Raw genomic sequence first — 13,898 nt, 5'->3', positions numbered from 1 at the left:
ATTGAAAATTGTGAAGTTTTTTTCTTTAATGTAAACTTAGCTTAAAAATAAAAGTGGAACCTTGTCACTTCAGTTCTTTTTGGACCAGGAGGGTCAAGGCTCTACACTTTCATGACCAATAGCATAATTTGCAGCAATTAGGCCAGGATTGCAAACAAGCCGCCGTTTCTTCCCAGACATGATGGAACTCTCAGAACTGTAGCTGGGTGGGCTTTAAACAGTCTTTGGGAATCGAACTTCAGTTCTTCACAATGACAGCTCAGTGTCTTAAACATTGAGAAATCGACGCTCAAACTTAGCTTAATTCTTTTTAAACTCTAAACATACCAACACTTAATCTATACCTATTTTTACCATAGCCGGTCAATTGGAATATGATGTATGAATGTTAGGAATATTGAATATGAATTGAAATATGGATGTTAGGAAGAAAATAAACTAAAACTTTATTGTAATTAAATAAAATTGTATATTGCCTATTTTTATGTATTACAAACACAAATAATAAGAATTTTTAATTCATTGCTCAAAACATTTTTCACATATGCAGGGCGCTTCCATTGTACATTTTCCGCGAACATATTTCTTCTAATTATTGTTATTTCTATGATTCTTATAATTATTCTTATAATTAATATTATTTCTTCTAAGAATATGTGCTGTCTTGATTGTTTTGACATTTTTCTGGGTAAAAGCTAACAGTTAGTTAGAAATGAAGTAAAGCTATCAAAATAAAATGTAAGCTACTTGCCAAAACATTAAGTTTTTGTCTCTTTTTCTTACTCAAAAATACTAATCTAAAATTTTAGGTACTTTCTTGGAATTTGAATTCACAGTTATTCTGATTGAATTAACTACGCAACAGTCTTTGCAGAAATGTGCAACTAATCGAATACAATACGTTGAACACGCATAACATTGCAATTTCTGATCCGATAACCTTATAAAGCGATAAATTGTTCTCCCGGTCAAATGACCGGTTGTGGTGGAAATATGTATACAAGTACTATTCGAAACAAACAAAATATAAAAAAAATAATAATAGATTTTTAACTGTATATAATTGTTAGAAAACTCATGAAGTCAAATGTGATAAAACGATAAGATGATAAGAGCATTTTCGATGCCAAGGTTCTTAAACGGTCATTTGATCAATCAGTCATGGTATGTTTAGTGTTAAACATTGAAAAATCGACTCTCAAACTTAACTTTATTCTTTTTAAGAAAAGAGTATAATTTAAGCTTTAAAATATTTTTTTTTTAGAAAAAAAAATCTTTTGGCAAAGTTTTGTAGAATAAAAAATTTAAAATATTTTTCCTGCTTATAAATGTTTTCAGCAGTATTCATCGAGATATAAGGAAATTTAAAATGAGAGGGCGGATTTGTTTTACTGCCAAATAATATTATTCTTTATTTTCATGACATGCCTAAACCATAATTTAAAACACATAATAATGCGAAGTAAAATGAGTTCAATGTTTCTCTTGAGAATTTTTCAAAATAAGTTCGTAACATTCAATCCAAAATATGGAGCATAAAATGCTGACCTTATGCTGATAAAGTCGGGAAAAAAATAGTATTTGATCGTAAAATTGTTGGAGACGAAATCGTTACGTGACCACTTTTTACTGTATTTTCATCTTTCCTATTTTAATAAAACGATTTTTATTGATAAATTATCTTTTCAGTTATGGCAGCATGCGGGTCAGATTATCATTTTTTCTTTCTTCTTTTCTTAAGATGTTCTATTTTTTATGTGAAAACAGCTGTGTGTATTCTCATGGACGTTTGTGCTTAAATGAACAACATAACGGAAAATAAATTATCTCGCTATCGGAAAATCTTTCATACACTTTACGGATTAACTTACGGAAAAAAAATCGTTTGCTTCCAAGCTGATAAAAGAATTGAGCTACGAAACAAAACAATTTTGTTGTAAATTCTTTGAGCTATTGACAACACGTATACCAGATTACACTAGAAATCAGTAAAATTATGTTGATTATGAAGATTATTTCGATTGATAAAATAGAATATTAAATAAGAATTTTTTTCGTCACGCCGAAAAAAATTTGACTGCCGAATGTTAACGTATTGAAATCAATTCAAATTTCAATGCGTTATCTTATTGAAAAATAATGTTTTGAAATAAGAAAATTTTATTGAGCAAACGATTCTATAGATGGAGAATTTCCTATATTTTAATTTTACATTTTTGTTAAAAAAGAAATGAGGCATATTAAGAAACTATTTGTGTTATTATTGCTTGCTATTGTATAAAAATAGCTTGTAAGTTAGCAAATTGTGAAAGCGGATTTAAGCTAAATAGATTACTTTCAGAAGAAAAAATATTTTTTTATTAATTTTAATATTGAGAGATATCAACTATAGACGCATTCAGTGAACAGGTTTGGAATTATCTAAACATTCATATTCAATAGCTAAACAATGTTGCAGTACAAAAGAATAACTAAATCTAAGTACCAGTTTTGAAATGTTTACTGTATCCTTTACGAATTGCTATTGCCCAATAGGGCTTAATTGCAACCGAATTAAAAAAAATTTAAAAAAGTTAATTAAAAATATCAAAAGTATTATTTTAGAGTGTGCTATTGGCAAAATTGTCTGCCAAAAATATTTTTTCTTTTTCTAAGTTTGGATTGTTATTATGCAAAATATGCAAAAATTAAAAAGCGAACAGTGTGCAAAAATTAAAAAGTTAACATCTTTAATAACTTTGACTGCAATGGTCGAGTTTTTACGAACGAAGTGCCAATCCTTATGATTCAACGGACAGATTTGAAATGCAGACGATATCATATCGATCTAATAGTTCTTGAGAAAATAAATTTAAAAAAAAGACCTATTTCCAAACTGTCATTTCTCAATTTCGTTTAAAATTGCGTAGAAAATTGAGTTCATTACAATTCAAAAAAATTTTCGACTGTTATTAAGTATAAGTACTAAAAAATAAGTAATAAGTATTATTTTTTATAAAGCATTAACTTTGGATGAACGAAATTTATAATTGTGTGCAAAATTTTTTCAATTCGCTTAAAAGTTCCCGAGTTAGAGCAAAATACACAAAAAGTAAAATTAACAGAAGCCCAAACCTCCCGCTCTTCTGTCTGTTTATTCTCTGTCTGTTATGAAAAAAAGTCTGTTTATTCTAAGATAGTTCGTTTTCGTGTTAAAATATCGTCTGCACCAATTTATCAGCTTGTTTAAGGTCACCCTTTTTAATCATTAAGATAAGATTGGATCTTAGTTCGTGAAAATCTGATTATTGGGACAAAAAATATGACAGGTTTTCACTTTTTTATTTTGTGCATTGTATAATAAAAATATAAAAAGAATAATAATAATTTAAGTATTTGAATCTTTTCACATTTCTGAATTTACTTTCTTCTAAGCTATTTATTTCTAGGTAATTCTTCTTAACTAAATATTTCTAAATAATTTTTCTAAGCTCTATATTTCTAGATAATTCTTTGAAGCTATAAATTTCTAGATAATTTTTTAAGTTACATATATACATATACATCTAAGCTATGTCTAAATAATAATTCTAAGCCATTTTTTTATGCTATGCATTTCTAGATAATTTTTCTAAGTTATATCTAAATGAGCTTTCTAAGTTATATTTAAATAATTTTTCTAAGTTATATCTAAATAATTTTTCCTAGGATTATGTCTGGATGATTCTTCTAAGCTCTGTGCTTCTAGATATACAATTTCGTGAATTTTTTTAATCTCCTGAGGATTTAATTCTCAGAAATACTTTTATTAGGTCAACAAATAACAGAAAATAATTCCCGAAAATTCCTCCTCAGTGTATTAAATTATAAAAAAGTCTTTCTGTCTACAGCTGGTGTAAGTATAATTTTTAAAAGACGTCTTGATGGCTTTTGATGATAAAGAAATTTGACGTATAGCATTTAGTATAAGAAGTTCTTTGTTAGAATAAGGTTGAATGTCAGTCTGAAATCTAGTGGACGTGCTGTAGAAAACTGTCACAAGGTCATGAAGGGGTTGCGTCATTAGATGTGGGGAAAATTCGATAGTGATATTAGAACTTTTTTGTGTGTCTTTATGAATTATTTTTGACGTCCCTTGGAAACGTTCTCGCAATTCCTTGAGCAAATAAATGTTCATTTTGTATATAATATGTCATTCCTTGAAAAGACATGAAGATAAATTAGTTTTTTTTTTTATTTGTTTATTTGAAGAAACACTCTTTAATATCCTCGTAGATGTGTATTTATAGTAATCCTTTTTTAAATACTTTTTTTAAGCCTATGAAAGTTATATTGGAAAAGGATAGTTTCAATATGAAATAGATTTATAGCTATGCATTTTTTTAGTAACTTTTACTAAGCCTATGAAACATGTGCTGCTATAGGATAGCTATAATCAGGAATTTTTATTAATAGCTGCTCAATGTTTATTAGCTGGCAAATTTTTAAATGTAAATATTTTTCTTAATAACTTGGAACCTTACAATTGAAAAGTTTTAAAGCAGACGATATCAAACAGCATTCTAAAAAAGCGTGGAAATTTGAGTTTAAAAACATGTGATGGTCAACTGTTGTGTATACAAAACTAAAAGTCATAATAATTCTGCCAAGTCTTTAAATAGAATAATTTAAATGAGAAAATGTGTTACATGTGTACATAACATGTGTTTAAAACAGTTTTCTTCATTTTCAATAATTTTGAAGCTGATATATTCTTAAAACTGCTAAAATTTCACTTAAATTTGTTTCTTACTAAGCTTTTTAACAATACATTTGATTTTTTTTTTTTTTGGATAAATAATTTAATATCAATCTTTAATTTTTTGACGTAAGTTTGAAATATTTTTTTTTACTGAATTCAAGGGAATATTTAATGATTAAAAGCATTAAAAGAAGTATTTTGATAGTTTAAACTTAAAGTAAAGGATATAAATATACATTTATTCTTAATTTATTTAAAATCAACTTAATTTTGATTTATGCTTTTAATCATTATTCGGAAATACGAATTACCTGTTTCTGCTCTGTTTGATAATTTTTGAAAAAAAATTGAGGAAAAAAAACTAAAAATAAAAGGTTTAGGATAATTTAGTGATGGGACACATTAGATCGAAAAGTAATATTTTTAAATAAAATCAAACTGTACCTTAGCATTGTTTCCAGATAGATACTCAACAAGTTTCGAGAATTTCCCACTTCAAAATAGCTCAATGTATCACAACATCTTATTGCCTATATGAAAATTGCAGTGTTTTTCACCAAAAATTTTCTTTAATTTAAAATTTTTTTTTCTAGTTTTATAAGGAATTTTGAAATCTAAGTATCATATTTTTGGATTGAGTTTTCAAACTGAATAGAATTTGACTGTAAAATTGCTGTTTCTAATTGTTAATTCAAAATGCGATTTGTTGTTTGTAGCGTATAACAATTATTTTTATAATTAAAAGATTCGGTTCTACTATACTAATTTATGTAAAATATTAAAGAACTACAATTATTTTAATTTCTTTCGAAAGTTTATTAAATTTACTTTTTAATATTTTCTTTTAGACTTGTTTAAAAATAATACATTAAATAACTTTCAAATTAATACTATTATTTAAATTAGATTGCAATTATATGCTATTTAAATTTTTTTTAAATTTTTGATATTTATTCCTCAAAAGTATTTTCTTCTATTTTTTTCCCACTCGAGTTAGGTTTATTATTCTGTAACGGTTATTTATTTACGTGGGTTTTTTTTCTGAGTTTTTTTTCCACTTTTGAAGAAACCGGTTAAAATAGTTACAATAACAAAATAAAAAACTTATTAAGTTAACGAGAGTTTTACTTTACTGATACGAAAAATACAGCAAACATTTTTTTCCGTTCCTTTTCGAATCATGAATCGGCTAATAAATTTTGAAGAACACAATTTTATGGTGGTAGTAATCGTTATGAATGTTATAAACAATCTTCAATAGCACTTTTATGTCTTATTCCGATTTAAACCTGTGATTTTCGCATGTAGTTTGCGAACGTATACTATTAAAACTATTTTTGGTCACTCAAAAGAACAGAAGTTTACGACCCTGGGAATGAGACAATCGTAAGTTGGAATGTGAATTGCTATTCAAGGATTATCTACTTAAATGCTTCGAACAAATATTTTGAGCATTTTTGTTGATTAAAATTTTTTTCTTCTTGCATGATTCTTTATTGTTGGCGATTTTATTTTTAACTTTGAAAATGTGTTTTTGAACTCTTCTTCCCAGTAATACCTTTGTTGTTCTAAATTAAATGTCCTGTTTGGCTACCATCCAAGGGACTTGGCATCAGTTTTGCGTGCATCTGTTCTCAAAGGTTCTACAAGAAAATGTGGGAAATATGATTACATTTTCTAGCATTGTTGCCAACTTGTGCGGTCGTTGGTGGAAGTTTTTTTAATGGTAGTTATTTAAATGTACCACTGAAAAGTAAATATTGTGTTTGATAACACCCATGTTTAAAGAATCTATCTTTTCATACTTATGCATAAATCTTTAGACCTGAGCTTTAAATAACGACAGTAAATGCGGTGTTTACTTTGAAATAGAGAAAAAGTGAACTCATAAATGCGACAGGATTTTTTTTAAATAAATTCAATTTATTAAATAACTTATTTTAGTTATTTTTAATTATTGCATGGAAAATGACAAATTTAATTTATTTATTTATTTTTTGCACATTTTTAAAGTTTATTTCTTCTTATCTTAGTCGTGAAACAAAATCCCTTAGGTAAAATGATTCAAATGCCTTAACTTTCTTAGTTTTCCTTGTACTAAAACAAAATTCTCTTATATATTATACTTTATGAAATTTGTTTCCTTTCGTGCATCAATTGGTTAAATTCGAAGATTTATAATATAAATTCGACGATTAGATAAATTAGACGATATATTGTATAAATTAGAATATTTGTTATATCAGGTATTATATTAGTATAATAATTAGACCAAGTTATTAGACACACTGAAGTTTTTTAATAATTACATATTTTGCACGAGTTTATATGCAGTACTCTTATATTTAAATATAAATATAATGGATTTTTAGAGAGGAGATTTTTTATATACTTCCCATTAGCATTTATTTTTAACGCATTGCATTACAATGTTAACCAATTAATACACGAATGTAAACCGGTTTCAGTTGGGGTTATCAAATTCGACTATATTTGTTTGGGAGCTATTTTGATTCATTTTTGTTTAATTTTGAGAATTTTTTTTTTTTTTTTTTTTTTTTCGTGTAGTTTTTGAAAGAAATTTTCTTTCTTTTTTTTTCTCCTTAAGCATTTGATACGAAATGTCATCCCAATTTCCTCACAAGCAATCCGATAAATTTCGATAATGCTTTTGTCATTTCCTCTCTTAATACTATATAGCGACCCGTATTGTATTTTTTACTTTCTTGCCTTTATTTTGGCTCCAAAAATATAGTATGCTGGTAAAATGGTTATTATTTTTAAAGGTAGGCCCTGTTTGTTATCTTTTTTTTTTTAATGAAATTTTTTGACTTTTCTACCATCCTCTTCAAATAATAGTATTCGTAACGCCATCGTAATTGAATACTTGAATCCATAGATTGATTGATGGGTTTTTCCCTGCAGGTATTAAGTCTTCTTTTCGTTTCGCTCTTCTGGATTCGTAATGCGGGATTATGCATGCAACATTTGATCCATTTATGTCTAATAAATCTATGTTTATTAAATTATTTGCTTCATTTTGAAAATTACGTATTTTCTTGCCTATGCTAATGGATTATAATATATTTAAATTTTCCATATCCTTTTAAGATGAACAGGATCTATGTAAAGTAATAATAACATTTATTAAATATTTAGTTTTCTTTCTTTTCCTTATCTAAGTATAGTTCTGTTGATTAAAGCAACACTTTGCAGGAATTTTTTTTTATAACAATTTTTAAAAAATAATATTCGCTTGAAAAAGCACCAATCCCTTATTTTACTAATCGTGTTGCTTTTTAATTTATAATTTAGAAGCATTTTAAGTTTCATTAAGTTTTTTTTATGTTAATCTATAATAAAATAAATTAAAATATTGTGAATCGTTTATACAAAATTATTAACTAACATTCATTATCCGTGTAGTAAAAATTAAAGTATTTTTTACTATAACAGAATTGTAAAAAAGTTAAAAATCACAACTGGCTGGTGACATCACTCATTATTAACTGTTAACTCTGCAAAAATATAGCCAATAGAAAAATACGTAATCGTAAATTTTCATGGCTAGCTTTGTTTTCAAAGAAAATTTTTCAAATTTTTGTTTGGTGCAAGATATTTCGCATAAGAACGCTTACCCCCTCTAAGCTGTTCTCGTACCCCTGGGGGTACGCGTACCACACTTTGGGAAAGACTGATGTATAGCAAGGCACGGGAGTGAACATTTCGTTCACTATATCCGGGAGTTCATTATAAACCATGTTCACTATAACGGGGTTTGACTGTAAAATTAAAAAGCTGAATTGAGAGAACACTGCAAAATACAAGAAGAAAATTTCTTTTTTTCTTCTAGTTACTTGATAACTAACTTCACTGCATAGGGATTTGTTTCATTCTTTAGTCTTATTGTGTAAAATTCAACTTAAATTTAAACCTAAAGATGGTTTTATATTTAATTTTTAAGGCAAATTTTGCTACTTGTATGTTAGAGTAAGCTGAATTTTTACAACAATACTCTCTGTCTAACTTTGTTGAGATTGCAGACAAATTTGGGTTTCTGAAGATAGTGTTGCAGTTTCACTCTTTAAATGGTGCTAATTTACAATCTAGCGACCTTTAACGACTAGCTCTCTTTTTTTGAAGATTTTATCCTTGGATCCCTATTCAAATACAAGCTTTTATTTCTTTTGAAATTTGTTACCCGATCTAATGTCAAGAATTAAGTTTTTTTAATTTTTTAATTTTATTTAAAGAAGTGCTAAACAAGGGAGTGTGTCTTTAAACGCTACCAAGAATTAGAAAATCGCTACCAGGTCCATTAGTATTATAATATGTACTAATTGAATTTCAATCTATACATTTCGTCAAATTAATCTCGCGAATATAGTTTAAATGATTATGAAAATCTTTCAAAAAGTTATTAATGTAACAAAGTCCACTGTTTGAAATTTTGGAACCTGTTGGACCATAATATAGTTCAAATTTGCTGCTCCCTTAATATGGTGCTAAATTGAACAATATTTTCGTACTTCTTAAACGAGATAGCATGACACTGTGGTTCAATTCGAAAGGTTATATCGTTCATATAAACATCTTTTTAAGATTGCGGCAAATTTACGCAATATTATGGTTCAAGAAACTGATATTATGGTTTTAATCGTGAACCAATTTTTCCTGCCAGTGTAATGCTAATCAATGTATGTTTTTGAACTTTTTTCATTTTGAATATATCTGTAATAAAGGCAAATAGTTTGATATATTTCTTACTCGGAAAAAAAATTGCGATTACTATTAGAGTACAATTCAGTACAGTATGATTTTCATATTTCTGATAAAAAGAACCATAATTCAAGTTAATAAAACCAAAATATACGGTATTTATAGTATTCATTTGGTAATTTTTTTATTTATGTGGTAAGGGTTTATCTGTAATTCCGCTTTTCAAAATTAGTTTTGATTCCCAAACATTTAGTAAAATATACAAAACTGAAAAGGAAATTTAACCGAATAAATGGTTTTTATGCCGTGCTCTAAAGTGTCATGATAAAATGACCGAATTCACCACCTTTACAAACATTTTTTATACATTATGAAACCATATTTTATTTTTAATTTTACCAAAATCATTTCCAAAGCGCATCAGTAAAAATTACCTAGCTTTTGGTGTTTCCATATAACCAGAAACACAGTAAATTTTACCGTAATCTGGTAATTTTAACATATCCTGGTAATTAAACTTTTTTTTCGCAGTGTAAAAATTTAGCATATATCCCATTTAAAATTTAAATGTGTTTCATATCAACGTTTATCGACCCTATAATTTTATTTAATTTTAAAAATAAATCATTGTTATTTTTTTTAAATGTTTTGGAAACTTCATTTCTACATAACACTAAAAGAAATTTTTTAAATCATTTTATTACCATTTAAGCTTTATTTTTAGTTATCGAATGTTTCAACAATTTCGTGCAAATAAATTTTTTTTTGAAGTACGAAGAAAAAAATGTTAATAACCTTTTTTACTTGTATAAAAATAGATGGAAAAGATTAGCCCGGTAATATATTTTCTAATTTTCGTGTCGTTATTGCACTTCGATTAAAAAAAAATAATTTGAATTATCAGATTGATATTAAACTTCCTCTCTTTGACCTTTAATGTGTAAAAGGTGAAATAAAAAACGACAAAAGTTTATCGCTTCTGCAATCACGCGAGTTAAAAGTTCTGAAGGTTTTGTTGATTTTGATTGATACTGTTCTCACCACCTTTACATCCTTCCTTGTGTTTTTTGATTTAAAAAAAAACAAAAAAAAAAAAAAAAACAATGGAAATTGCAGAGCTAAGAATGTAATTCTACGTTTTTAAATTTCAAGCGTTTGATATCAGTGGCGTAAATCGATATTTTTTTTTTTTTTTTCTTTGTTGCTCTTTTTTGATGGAAAGTACTGAAATTTTTTAATTTTCGTAAAAATTAAGTAAATAAATAAAAAGAGAATGAAAGCTAGTGAAAAATTATAAATCTCATAATTCTTTTTTTTAATCAAAATAGAACTTAATAATTCCCTATTGTTCTTTTCTGATAGCTGTAATTTTAATTTTAGTTATTTATTTATTTTATTTATCTATTCATTTTTTTGTTCCACTAACTCTATTGAACTGTGAAATTTATTATCTTTGTAAACTAAAATTCTTAAATTTTCAAGATAAGCTTTGAATTGAATTATTATTTCTCTTTAATTTCAAATATATTTTCGTACCAATTTTATGGCTGTTCGTGTGTCAGTTCTTAGTGAATTGCTCTAGGTAATTTAGTGTATCTCTCGCAAAAATGTGCACCAGTTAAAAGGTTAATTACGAGCATGATCTCTTCTTTATAATGTAGCGTGTCTTAGTTAATAGCTTTGCCTTAGTTAATTTAGTGTATCTCTCGCAAAAACGTGCACCAGTTAAAAGGTTAACTACGAGCATGATCTCTTCTTTATAATGTGTCGTGTCTTAGTTAATTGCTTGCCTTAGTTAATTTAGTGTATCTCTCTCAAAAACGTGCACCAGTTAAAAGGTTAACTACGAGCATGATCTCTTCTTTATAATGTGTCGTTTCTTATTTAATTGCTTGCCTTAGTTAATTTAGTGTATCTCTCTCAAAAACGTGCATCAGTTAAAAAGTTAACTACGAGCATGATCTCTTCTTTATAACGTGTCGTTTCTTAGTTAATTGCTTGCCTTAGTTAATTTAGTGTATCTCTCACAAAAACGTGCACCAGTTAATAGGTTAACTACGAGCATGATCTCTTCTTTATAAAGTGTCGTTTCTTAGTTAATTGCTTGCCTTAGTTAATTTAGTGTATCGCTCATATTAAACGAGCTTGCTGCAAGGTTAACTGATTCTAAGTATGATCTCTTATTTATAATATGCCGTTTCTTAGAAATTGCTCTAGTTCATTTTTAATTTATTCATTTGTAATTATACAATCTATGCATTATTTTATTTTTCAGTTATATATCGGTTAGTTTTGTATTTATACATCAGTTAATTGCTTACTAAATTCTTTGTTTGTCATTTAATAGTTGTTAAAAATAAACTTACCTTATTTCATATTTTTCAATTTGCGTATAACCCCCATAAGTCGCATGAATTTAAACATAATTGTAGTTGATAATTGTTTTGTATGTTAGAGGAAAAAGCTCCTGTTTCGATATCGAGGTATTGTATTTGTTCAATTCAGAAGAGAAAAATCGTGATTTCTTTTAATCAAGAAATTATATTAATCGAAGCTGTGTTTGTCTGGTTTTGATATGTAAATGATGTATAATAAACACGTCACAAAGATAAGAGAAGTTTCGTGATTGTCATTGTTTTATCGGCCATTGCTTCTTATATAGTATTTTTTAGTTTTCTTTCTATAATTTGTTAATTTAATGTATTATTTCATGGAATATTTTTCGCTGCTTTTTCTTTGTGTTAGCCATGTTTGCATCTCTTTCAAATCTATTATAGAATGTTAGTGAAAAAAAGCTCAATCCCTTCCCCCGTGTAAACTGACCTCAAAAAGATATGCATCTAAAATACGTGCTTCTTTTTCAATCCATATTAGATGCATCCGGTTTTAAACTGATCTTATCCAATTGTCATGCTTGCTTTCAGGAATTCATAAATTACAAGTGTTCGGATATATTTTTTTTTCTTCGAGCGTAGCTGAATTTTGCATTTTAAAACTTAAAACGTTTTCAATGTTTTGCCATTATCTTTTTATTATCCAGATCTTTATCCACGATTATTATCTTTTTATTATCCTATTCACTCTGATTATCCCGAGTTAATTCGGGTATGTATATATTGCAAGCATTTATTATCCCGAGATAACTCGGACGTAGCAGAATTTGCCGTTACGTTTCGTTTTATCAGGTTTTCACTCTGCTGGATGCAAAATAATAATTTGCTGTGATTGCAAGTTTGCCAAGTTTTGTTTGGGAGTTATGCTAATGGATTGTGGAACAACTGCACACGAATTTTGTGTGATTGTATATACCATAGTTGCTGAATTTCCATAGAAAAAAAAAGTTAAAAAGAAATGTCGTATCAATTCACTGGCGTTTGGAAACTATCACTTTTGCATAGTCCCTTGTTTTAAAAATTATCACATAAAGACTAATATTTAACTATTTTCATTTGCCCCTGATAACTCGGTTGTAAACTGATTGTAAATAAAATGTTGCACAAGAAAAATAATAATAATAATAAATTTTCAACTTTAAACTTGTCTATACGTTTTGTTTTAGTTCCTTGTATGTATTAATGAAATAAAAAAAATATGTTGCTTTTTTGTATTTTTTTCCCAAAAAAATTGGTTGCAATTTATGCTAACAAATATCGATACTTCTTCAATTATACTATTTAACTACGATAATTAACACTTGAATTTTTAAAATATGATATGATTGCTTTAAAAGAATTTGTTTAAAAATATTATCTATATCAATTTTTGATGTAGTGTTTTGAATTTTTTAACAAATGTTTCAATAGTGACATGACTTTAAAAAAAAATCAATAATATTTGAAACGCTGGGTATTAAAAAGTTTTTATTGTATTGTGTGTTTCATAAGCAATCCGAAACATTTTTATATGAATTTGGATATGTTGTTTATGTGTGATAAATAAATATTCATTGTTGTTGAGCTATTGATGATGAAGCAAACTTGCAACCCTTTCCGGTGTTGTGTAGTCAGTCAGGCAACTCTATTTCAACAAATGTTACAAACCACTACAAATGTATAACTAATTGCTTTTAAACGTTTAGCAACCATTATTCTTTAAACAACTAAGAGCCAAAGTGTGTTGCTTCTATTAGAATGTTTTGTCTAAGGCAGCGGTTACCAAAACGTATTCCGCGGAACCCTAGGGTTCCGCGCAAGGATGACAGGGGTTCCAAAAGTTAGGGTATTTTTAAACGGTAATATTAATATTTATTTCTAATCAATAATCTCTAACGTATTTAATTTTTCGCTTGTGCATATCAACTTCTTTATGTTAAATGCGAATGAAAATATGGAGCCAAGATTGAAATACACATTTTTTTTTTCAATAGTAATGTATTGAATAAATTATGAAGATAATATGCATTTATAAAAATTTCTAAAGTATTCCTCATTCAGCTTTTTATTTCTGAATAAAATAACTA

General features: G+C 27.3%; 1 protein-coding gene across 15 annotated transcripts in view; it reads left to right on the top strand.

Moving 5' to 3' along the window:
* LOC107453494 (uncharacterized) overlaps nt 1–13,898 on the top strand; it is a 115,143-nt gene that overhangs the window by 32,434 nt on the left and 68,811 nt on the right. The gene's annotated exons all lie outside the window — the stretch shown is intronic.

The sequence above is a fragment of the Parasteatoda tepidariorum genome, chromosome 12 (assembly GCF_982258835.1).
Source record: "Parasteatoda tepidariorum strain Cologne lab strain chromosome 12, Ptep-v5.0, whole genome shotgun sequence".
In the NCBI taxonomy this organism is placed as follows: domain Eukaryota; kingdom Metazoa; phylum Arthropoda; class Arachnida; order Araneae; family Theridiidae; genus Parasteatoda; species Parasteatoda tepidariorum.
Note: the sequence above shows the minus strand (reverse complement) of the source record. Positions and strands in the feature narration are given on the sequence as shown.